Below are 9,179 nucleotides of genomic sequence, written 5' to 3'. Positions count from 1 at the left end.
TTAGAATCTCTGTTTAAAATGTTCCAGTTCTGCATTTGAATTAATTATTATGGCCTGGTCACGTGATTATTTTCTCCACCGCTCCCCTCCACCTCCCCTCAGGCAAACAGTAGAATTTCTGCTCTTATTCCTATGTTTTGGAAATGTGCCTTGTAGTAACAAAAAACAACAGACCCATTTTCTCTGAGTGAGGAAAAATTGTTCCCAGTCACAGACCAGAGGAATTTACAAAGACATTTATATCCAAGTGAATCAGAATCATCTGGCTCAAGTCAAAATGGCTTCCCCCCCCCCAATGAAAAAAGAAAGCAATAAATCATTTTTGTGGAATAAATTAGATGAGGTGGGTTTCCAGTCTGAGATTTATTGCCTCCGTACTGGTAGGTAGTTTTCTTTTCTGGCCCCCTCCTGTTTAATTCTCTGACTGGAGCCACTCTACTACTTAGCCCTGTCTGCACTTGGAACGGATCTCCTCGATCTCCTTCTTGGTCCTTTGGATACAGCTGAAGATCTCCTGGAAGAGGCCCTTGTACTCAGACCGGCTGTCACCAGAGGTTGAAATAGTGGCAGGTCAGCATTCTGGGCGGGCCACAGCGGGCAGCTGGCTCTGGGCCTAATTGGCCCGGAGTTTGCTCTGTCTTGTGGCTTGTGTTGGAGAAGGAGAAGCCACCACTGGTGTGTCTCAGGGGCTCATTGTACTTGTGCTGGAGTGGGGCCGATGTCCGGGCCTGGGCTATTGGGCCAGCCGTTGCTCTTCAGCTCCGGATAGATCAGCAGCCTGTCCAGCAGACTGACCAAGCCTTGGGACTCAATGATCCAGCGCCGTAGCTTGGCCAGTCACTGTGTGTAGTCGTGCAGGGCAGCCAGGCCACGCTCACACTCAGCACTAGACACCGTTCCAGCTCCAGCTCCTCGGTGTTCTGGCTCTCGGCTGCTCGCTGGCTCTGCAGTGACGGCACGATCTGTCGCAGCCACTCCTGCTCCTCCGCTAGCATCTGGCCCTCCTTGAGATGAGGAGCCTGCACCGCCCTCCCCTGCTCTGACTCCTGCCAGGACCTGCTCTTCTGATCCTTGACCTGCCGCTACAGCTTGTCCACGTGGGACTGGAGACTCTCTGCCATCTCTGTCAGGCTCGTTATCTTGTTCTCTGATCCCTTGCTTTCCAAAGCTCGTTTCTGATTGGTCACTTCCAACTCATGGGCTATCATATTGAGTGGCCCGTAGACCTTGGCGTGTTGCTCATTCACCTGCCGGATGAACTCCACCTGCTTGGTGAGGGCTCCATCTCCTGCGGATGCTCCTGGTTGGTGCTGTACAGCTGCTGCAGGCCCTCCTCCTGGTCCGTATTGCGATCCAGCAGGGCCTTGCCCAGCTCCACTGCCAGGTGCAGGTCGTGCTCCATATTGCACTGTTGCTGGAACCAGGAATCCTCCTGGAGTCTCCACTGCCTTGTGGCTGCTGCCAGAGGAGGAGAAGCCCCCACGAGGGTGCTGTACTTCAGCTGGAGGAAGATGAGGGAGAGCTGACTGAAGACCTGCAGTCTTGGAGTTCTCCTCCAAAGCCCAACCTGGGCCATCTGACCCCCCCCCCCCAACAGCAGCTGAACCATGTATTCCAGCAGTACCCCTCTTTCTTCCAGTCCTGCCCTGTCCGAACAACAATGGCAGCGCGCACTACTCACTTGAAGGGCAACGCTTCCATCCTGCGGTGACCTTATCGAGTCTCTGAGAGTTGGTGGAACGCCTCAAGGCTGAGATCCTCACCATGTTGGACCTGGGACGATCAAGCCCTCTGAGAGTGACTGGTGCAGCTTGGTAGTGAGTGTGCCAATGCCAGCTGGGTCCCTGAGGGTTTGCATTGACTTCTGAAAAACCCACACCGTCTCCCAGTTCGATGCCTACCCCATGCCACAGATTGCTGAGCTGCTGGAAAGGTTGGGCCATGCCAAGTTTAAAACCTTCCTTGACCTTCGCAAGAGTTATTGGCGGATTCTGCTGGCAAAGGACTCTGGTGAATACACCACATTCAGCACTCCTCTTGGCCTCTTTCATTTCACTGTCATGCCGTTTGAGCTGCATGGAGCCTCAGGGACCTTCCAACGGCTGATTGACCGTGCACTGAGGGGATGTGAGAAGCATTGTGTGGCCTACCTGGATGATGTGGTGATCTTCAGCACCAGCTGGGAGGACCACCTGGAGCACATTGGGGATGTGCTGAAGAAGATTGAGCCGCTGAGCATCCAGAAGTGCGAGTGGGCCCGCGCTGAGACACGGCACCTGGGCTACCTGTTTGGGCGAGGACCAGTTCAGCCACTGGCTGAGGCCATCAGAAATAGTCCCTGAACCCACATGAACAAACAGGTCTGGTCCTTCCTGGGGTTAATTGGGTGCAATCACCATTTTATCCTTCAGTTTGCCAGCTTTGCAGTCCCACTGACAGAACTGACACTGAAGTCTGCAAAGAATCCAGTTTTGTCGACTAAAGGATGTGAGGAACCCTTTGTGACGCTGAAGAAGGCTTTGTGTTCCCAGCCGGTCCTCATCAGCTCAGACTTCACCAAACCCATTCACCATTGAAGTTGATGCCTCAGCAGTCGGGATTGGAGCAGTCCTGGCCCAGGGGAAAAAGGGAGAAGAGCAGCCGGTATTATACCTCAGTCATAAGCTCCTACCACAGGGACTCGGTATTCCATTGATGAGAAGGAAGCTCTTGCCATAAAATGGGTCTTGGAGAGCCTCTGGTGTTACCTGCTGGGCAGAGAACGTGTTCCAGAGACTGACCACAAAGCACTCACCTGGTTCCACAATGTCCGGACCATGAGATGGCAATTGGGCTCTACAGCCGTTCCATTTCAACACTCACCATAAGACAGGACTGTGTGATGTCATGGCACCCCCACCTTGTACAATCCAGAGGGGGTGGGGGTGGGGGGGGATGTGACAGAACAAGCAGGCAATGCTAATTCTCCTCCTTTGCCTGGTTAGTCACTTCTCCTTGTTCTGTCCCTGGTCTAGTTTCCCCAGTAGTTCACACTCCCTCTTGTTCTGCAGCTCTTGGGAGTTCACCATTTACACGCCCCAACAGTAAAAGCGTCGCTATTCTGGCTAATCAAGACAATCCCTTTGGTTAACATGCTCTACTGATTTATAACTCATAAAAATAAGGATTGTCGACACCGGCTTTCCAAACAGTTTCATTTATTTTCACTCACACCATTATATTGGTTTGTAGACAGCAGAACAGCCCCAAAAGACCCAGGGACAGTTTGGGGGATCCTAAAATAATGCCTGGGAGCAGGCACACTCTACCATACACAAGCAACAACACTGGGGGGAGGCATTATTCTTCTATATTCATCTTAGCACGTGGACACTGATCTATGGGTTTAATTAAGGCATTTATTGTGGAACAAAACTGTAGGATGTTAGAATGTGTTTAAAATGTTCCATTTCTACATCTGAAATAATTATTATGGTCTGGTCACATGATTACCCCCTCCCCCCACCTCCCCAGACCAACAGCAGAGTTTCTTAGTCTTTCTAAGTCAGGTAGAAGCAAATTTAAACCCTTACTCTGGCTTTGCTAAAGAGGCGTGGAGTTTGGATGATAGTTGGTGAATAGATATATTGGTAAGTTAACAACAAAGTGTGTTGTGGAGAAAGCCTCTATATATCTGTAAGTTTTTGTGCATACATGTTTGTTTTAATTTGTCTATTTGTAAATACTTGTTTGTCACAACATTTGGGCAGCTTTTGCATTTTTTTTCACCTGGCACTACCGTGCTGTTGCAGCTTACCATCTGGTTATTTCAACTGATGATCCTCATGAGCCCCACTTACCCACACCTAATAGTGAGGTGTAACACTGACACATCTGACGCTATCCTCTTCCTCCTAAACTGAAGAGTGATTTTTATCATATTATGATCACTGCTTCCTGAGGGCCCCTTTACCTTAAGCTCCCTGATTAAATTTTATTCTTTACAAAACACCCCATCCAGAATTCCCTTTTCTCCTAGGGGGCTCAAACACAAGCTGCTCAAAATACCATCTTGTAGGATTTCTACAAATTCTCTCTCTTGGGATCCATGAACAGCACCCACCTGATTTTCCTAATCTACCTATATATTGAAATTTTGCCATGACTATCATAACATTGCCTTTTTAATGTGCATTTTCTATTTGTAGCCCAATTCCTGGCTACTGCTTGGAGACCTGTATATAACTCCCATCAAGGTCATTTTACCCTTGTAGTTTCTTAACTCTACCCACAATGATTCTACATCTTCCAATCCTATGTCAGCTCTTTCTATGAATTTCATTTCATTCCACACCAGCCCCTCTACCTACTAGCCTATCCTTTCGATACACTGTGTACCTTTGGATGTTAAGCTCCCAACCCTGATCTTCCTTCAGGCATGACTCAGTGAAGCCCACAACATCATACCTGCCAGTCTCTAACTGTGCTAGAAGATCATCTACCTTAGTCTGTATACTGTGTGCACTCAAATATAACACCTTCACTCTTCTTGAATTGCTCCCATGTAACACTTCAACTCATCCCACTGACTGTAATTGTGTCATATCGTCTTCCTGTCCATCCTCAGTCTCACTACACAATGCATCAACTTGTGTACCAGCAGCCCCATCCTCTGCCCTATCACTTCAGTTCACATCCCCCTGCCAATTAGTTTAAGCGCTCCCTAACAGCTCTAGTAAACCTGAGAGCAAGGATATTTGTTTCCCTTAGGTTCAGGTAAAAGGGTCATATCTTCTCTAGAAGAGATCTCAATAATCCAGAAATCTGAAACCCTGACCCCTGCACCACTCCCTCATCCACTCATTCATCTGAACTCTTATCCACTTCCTGCCCTGATCAGCACATGATACTGACGGTAATCCAAAAGTTACTACGTAGGAGGTCCTGCACTTCAGCCTCTTCCCTAATGCCCTGCACTCATTGTGCAGGACCTCTTACCCCTTTCTATCTATGTCATTGCTGGAATGTGCACCATGACCCTCCCTCTTAAGAATCTTCTGAGACATCCTGGGCCCTTAGCACCTGGGAGGCAACACCCCATCTTGGGTGGATGAGTACAGGTCTTGCTTGTGAGCTTTTCAGCCTTCTGGATAATCCAGAGTATATCCAGCTCCAGCTCCTCTACCTTGACCTTGTCAGCCAGGAGCTGAAGTTTGTGCACTTCTTGCAGATGTAGTCATCAGGGAGACTGTTCTCGCCCAAGCTGTTGGGCCAAAGCCTGGTCACCCTAATGATATCTTCTGCAACAATGCTGGTTCTGCTTACACCTCACTTCTTTTTATTAGCCCCTACTAAGTGCCTTAGAGATCGTTATGATTCCTGCCCAACGAAGAGTCCCAAAAGGCACCAAGCTCTTTTTCAACTTCACCAATGATTGACTTCTTGAGATAATTGCAGCCCACTGAAAAGTTACAAAAGAAAAGATATTATTGCAATGAGGAATCCAGAGATTTTTACAGAGCTGACAAATTTGTTGTGTACAACTGAGTAGACCAGGTCTATATTCTCTAAAGTTTCGAAGAATAGATGACTATCTCATTGAAACTTATAAAGTTCTCCAGGGCTTAACAAGATAGATGCAGAGTGGATGCTGCCCTTTGATCAGAAGTCTCTAACACACAGTCAGAGTCCCAGAAAAAAGACATTTAATTTTGAACTGAAATGAGGAGATATTTTCTTATGCAAATGGTGGTGAATCTGTAAAATTCTCTATCCAGGGCTGGGAGTTGGGAAGGATCAACTCTTGAGTTCATTCAAAAACAGAGATGATAGAGTTCCTTCCCACCACCCTAACTGTGGCAGTTCCTCTTGTCCTTACCTACCTTCCCATCAGCCTCCACATCCAGCACATCATCCTCTACAACTTCTGTCATCTCCAAAGAGATCCCACCACAAACAAATCTTTACATCCCCACCTCCTTCCACTTACCACAAGGATTTCTCCCTTCCAGATCTCCTTACCATCTGTCTTTCCATACTAATCTAACTCCTGGCACTTATCCCTGCAAGAACCTAAGTGCTACACCTGCCCATTCACCTCACTCCCCTCCCTCACCTCCACTCAGGGCCCCAGGCACTTTTTCCAGGTGAGGCAACACTTCACCTGCAAATCTGCTGGGATCGTCTATTGTGTCTGTGGTGATATCACGTGCAATGATGTGCCAGTACCTGATTGGAGAGCACTGAGCATGTGCGGGGTTTGCCAGAATGTTTCAGCTTATAGCAGGGTTAAGACGTGTTTGTTTATTACTGTAAATAAAAGTTCTTTAACTCTTCTAGAGTATGTTTCTTTACTGTTAACCCACAGTACATTTAAACAGAAGTAACATATCAATGTCCGGTACTCCCAATGCAGCTTCCCCTACATTGGTGACACCTGACGTAAATTGGGGGACTACTTCATTGAGCAGCTCTGCTCCATCCACCAAAAGTGGAACTTCCCGGTGGCCAAGCATTTTAATTCCCATTCCCATTCCCATTCCTACATGTCAGTCCTTGGCCTCCTCTTGTGCCAAGATGAGGCCACTATCATGGTGGAGGAGCAACACCTTGTATTACAATTGGGTGGCCTCCAACTTGATGCCATGATATCGATTTTTCCCCCTCTTCCTCTATTTTCTCTCTGACCTTTAACTCATCCTGCCTATTACTTCTCCCTGGGTCCCCTCCTCCTTTCCTTTCTCTTATGGTCCACTCTCCTCTCCTATCAGATTCCTTCTTCTCCTGCCCTTGAACTTTCCCTCCCACCTGGATTCACCTATCACCTTCCAGCCATCCTCCTTCCCTTCCTCCCACCTTTTTGTTCTGACATCATCCCCTTTCCTTCTCAGTCTTGAAGAAGGCTATCAGCCTAAAACGTCCAGCAATTCCATAGATGCTCCCTGACCTACTGAGGTCCTCCAACATTGTGTGTGTGTGTGTTGCTCTGGATTTTCAGCATCTGCACACTTTCTCATGTTTATGGGTAGATTTCTGCCCATAAAGGGAATCAAAGGCAAATGGAGTAGAAGATTAGCCATGATCTCAATGAATGGCAGAGCAGGTTCAAAGGACCAGGTGGTCTTGTTGTATTTTGTACTACACAGGACCCTTGTTGCTGCCAGTGACTCCTGATACAAATCCTACATCTACAGGATTTATTTCAATTGTCTGGTGGGATGAAACTCTACAATGGGCTTTCAAGATGACATACTCGGATAAATCTGGCACCCTGCACCAGCTAACCCATTCCAGCAAGACTATTTGCCTTCCATTTTCACTGCGGTAAATAGAAGTACAAAAGTGGATGTCTCTGATACAGGCCTAATTCAGGCAGGCAGATATGTTGAAATAAAGGCCTTTGTGTTATCTACCAACTGTATCAAACAGACTACACCAGGGCAGGTCTTGTGAAGCATTCTACATCATGTCTTTGTTATAGTCAGATTTAATCAGTTCACAACCCTTAACCCAACACAAAACATACTGAATCGCTCATTATTGTCGGCATGAGAAAAGAAATAAACTGAGCAACCCGTTGGACTACTTTCAGTGTGGATTTCACTGAACCCTGATTCCCCACTTCCATTATGCTGTGATTTACTACACCATTCTCACTTAAGGACTGAGGAAAAGGAACACCTGCTCCTCGTCTAAATTGTACCTGTGTCCATAAGTTATTGAAGACATGTTCAAATAAACCCTGTTCTAATAGCAATTTTCATGGCTTTTAAGAGAGTGAAGCCACTCCTGACACGGAAAAGGTAACTGAATGTAAAGTGTGCAGCCTACCTAAAGAATGGAGAATAACTCTTAATTTCTTTGAGGCTTGTGGCTGGAAGTGAGCCAAGCAAAACTCCAGCAAGAAAAGACAAAGCAAGCCACCTGCTCCGGTAGGCATTTATGTAAATACAAACTGTTACATTCAACTTGGCTGTAGAGCACTTACATGAATGGTTTGGCAGTCCTTATCACATATAGGCAAATATTTAATTATTATTTAACTGTTTCCTGTACCAAGTGTATGAAAGAGTTCAGTGCAAGTACAGACTTTGTGGCCTCTCTTTGTTTTCTTTTGAAGTGATTTGTTTTCCTCCCATCCTGCTTTCCAAACAATGTTTAAGATGTTGACTGATGCTGGTTTACAATTCCACTGGCTATCAGTGAAATAAGGTCACAGAATAAGACAGCCTGGAGTGAGACCACCATGTCCACACTGACCAGTGGGCATCCATATTAATCCCCTGTTCCAGCACCCGAGTGACTTACATTCTCATCAGAATACATCTGAAGTGATGACAGTGGCTCTTCTTCCTGGCTGTGCATTCCAATCTCAAAGTGGAAATGAAGCTTAAGCTTTGCCATTTGCTATGAACAGCACTGCACTTGCCTGCAACCGTGCTAGAAGTTCCTGATCTACTTTTCGTACTCCCTACCACTGGCGTGAAAGCTTTTACAGGATTTTTATTGTAAATGTAACAGAGGTACAGGTGCATTGCTGCTAAATCATGAGAGTGAAGAAGCCAGTCCCCTGCAGCTCGGATGAATGCTGGATGATTTTGGGATTTTCAGCTGGAGATCTATCAGACTTATTGTAGTAGCAAGATCATGCTTTGTCTAGTCTGTCCCCTATGCTGTCTCCTGAGCATCTCCAGCAGGCCATGTTTACTTCTTGCTGCTCAACTTGGCCTCCAGACCTTGTAGCTGCACCTGTCCAGTGATATGGAGCGGACCATGATGGGCTCAGTCTCCGCTGGCAGATCCCAGGACCTGCCTCCACACCCTTCACCAACTCAAAGACTTTCTTTTAGATTGTAGTTATTTATAAACTGTTGAACTAGATTAGAATGAAAACAAAACAATTAAAAACATGATATTATTCAAAGTAAACAGTAAGTTAACTGCGATAACCTGTTTAATCCAGGTTGTCAAGCCCATTCCTAAATTGCAGAGGTGTGGAAGTCAGAAATCCACTGTTGTTGTTGTTGGAATCCATCTCTCTCGAATGACAATGGGTGGTAATGATCATCACAAGCCTGGGTGGCAAATATGGAGACCCTGAGATGCCCAGTTGTCAAGATCCCCCTCTCAGCCTCACCAGTGTGATCCAAAGGAAAGCTTATGAAGCAATAAGTTTGGCACCAGCTTGGCTGCAGGAGCTG

The 9,179-nt window shown here is 46.7% G+C and overlaps 1 pseudogene; it reads right to left on the bottom strand.

Annotated features, from left to right (window-relative positions):
• Positions 1-442: 442 nt before the first annotated feature.
• On the bottom strand, positions 443-1,576 carry LOC132397541 (cerebellar degeneration-related protein 2-like; annotated as a pseudogene).
• Between the last annotated feature and the right edge of the window lie 7,603 nt (positions 1,577-9,179).

Source organism: Hypanus sabinus, chromosome 7, assembly GCF_030144855.1.
Source record: "Hypanus sabinus isolate sHypSab1 chromosome 7, sHypSab1.hap1, whole genome shotgun sequence".
NCBI lineage: Eukaryota > Metazoa > Chordata > Chondrichthyes > Myliobatiformes > Dasyatidae > Hypanus > Hypanus sabinus.
Note: the sequence above shows the minus strand (reverse complement) of the source record. Positions and strands in the feature narration are given on the sequence as shown.